Raw genomic sequence first — 2279 nt, forward strand, 5'->3', positions numbered from 1 at the left:
GACAGGAAGGAAGGACACAAAGCATAGTGGAGCTTATGAAGGTGATGTGTTCCAGTCACTGTGGATCAGTTGGAAACCCCTGGGGAGCCTGTAAAAACCCTGATGCCCAAACCATACCCCAGACCACTTAACTCTCTGGAATGGGGCCCAGTTGATTCTGATGCAGAGCCAGGGTTGAAATGCAGTGGTTTGGTCTTTCCAACCTACAGACTGGCGAGAGGAGATCCTGGGGACCACCAGGCGTGCGGCTGCTGATCAAGTCACAGGTCTGCTGTTTTCTCTGCACCATTTACAAGCAGCCTGGGCCAAGGGTAGTGCATGCTGCTGGCAGGAAGGAGTACAGAATCTGAGCCAGCTCTCACTACAGTATTGTCATTAATCCCCCAGACACTTGTATTCAGTGATGACTAGGGGAAGAGGGCTGGAAAGAAATGCCGCAGAACAGGGCTCAGAGCACACAGTACTCCAAGACACAGTTCTTCATGTGCACAGACTTCAACACAAAAATCAAAGGAGCCATTTCTGGTCCATTCTTTACTACATGAGTCCCAGGTAAGTGATGGAGTTGCCAGTCTGTGTTGGGATTTTGGTTACTGTAGACTCCCAGTATGGAGGGCACTGCTGCAGATACTCCATACAAAAATCACATCTCATTGGGTTGAACCACTTCTCACCAAGGAGGCCAGCTTCCCTGGTGTTGGCAGTTTACAGGGAATTTCATGGCCATTATCTCAGGGGAGTCTCACAGCACAGGGTGAAGGGTGGGATCTGCACTTGACAGACTCTGAGAGGGAGGTGGCTTGCCCAGGGTCACACAGGACCTAGGAGGTGGCAGAGATGGCTCTTGAATTTATGTCTCTTCCCTCCCTGTTCGGTGTTCTTTCATTTCGCTGGAAAGTTCCTGAACAAAGGCAAGAGCTGAAGGGTTTCTAAGAATGAAGACGGTGGGGCTGGGGAGGGTAGAGGCTTTGAGGCACTTTTTATTGGCACCAGCTAATGAAGATGGTCACAGGGGTCACCTTAAGGCTCCTTTCCAGATGGAAATGCTTTCAAACTCTGGGATGAAGGAAGATTAAAAAAAAAAAAAAAAATTCTAGAAAGGGGTTAACCTCATTTTCTCAGATTTAACAAACGTCCTTGGCTGTTGAAAACGGCAAATTTGACACCGTGAATGACTAACGTCCCTTAAGGGGGATATATATGCGTCCACACATGCCCCTGGCAGGGATTTAAACATTCAAAGGCTTTTTCATGAATCCTAAATCAAGTAGATTCATCCTGGCCCTTGATGAAGTCTAAAAGCTGAGCTAGGCTTATGTTAAATCACCCTCTCCGGGCTCTTGCTCCCAGGCTGATAGTCACAAATCCACCCTAATGAGCACTTGTGAAGAAGCCCACGACAGTGCCACTAAATTAAGAGCAAAGGGAGCTCAGAGCAGGGGAGAGGGACTGTTTGCTTTGGCTGGGAAGGTGGCTGGGCCCCAGCCTGCATGTTTGCCTGACAGGGAGGCCTGATAAATGGGCTGCGTACAAAGTGCTGCCTGGTGGGGCTGTGCCATCTGCCGTGTGCGGACAGGCTGGGCCTACTGGCCCTGAGCCCTGGAGGAAGAGGGTCCCCTGCCACCATGTCTTCGGCTTCCTTTGTGGCCCATGGTCACTAAGAAACCAGGATTATTTTTCTTCCTTTAGGCATAAAATCAAACTCTCGAACTTTTGTTTGTTTTGATGAATTGATGAATTACTTCCAGGCTGCTGTTTGTTTGGAGAACAAAGCTCCCCTACTGTAAGAGGGTGGGGGCCGTGGTCACTCTCCTTTTGCTGCTGGTTCCTTTTCCCAAGGCCAAGAGGCAAACACTGGACTACCTAGTGGGCCGTCTTGGCAGCTGTAGCTCTTCAAGACAGCATGGCCCAGTGGAGAGAATGCAGAAGACCTGGATTATCTTGGCTCTGCCATTTATTAGCTGTGTGACCTTGGGCAAGTTACTCAACCTCTGTGTACCTCAGTTTCCTCACCTGTTAAAGGGATTCATAACCTTGGCTCTGTCTACCTTACAGGTGTGTTGAGAGCATCAGATGAAACAATATAAATGAAAAAAATGTGTATAAATGGCAACATGCCATATACATCCTAATAACCGTGCTCCATCCTTCAGCCCAGCTCTCTGCACTGTCTGGGGACAGTGTTAGCAAGAAGTCAACGTTGTGACATAGAGTGTGGGTTCCTACCTCTTCTCTTCTGAAAAGGCTGGACTATAACATCTCTGTGATGTGTACAAAAG

Source organism: Trichechus manatus, unplaced genomic scaffold, assembly GCF_000243295.1.
Source record: "Trichechus manatus latirostris isolate Lorelei unplaced genomic scaffold, TriManLat1.0 scaffold00065, whole genome shotgun sequence".
In the NCBI taxonomy this organism is placed as follows: domain Eukaryota; kingdom Metazoa; phylum Chordata; class Mammalia; order Sirenia; family Trichechidae; genus Trichechus; species Trichechus manatus.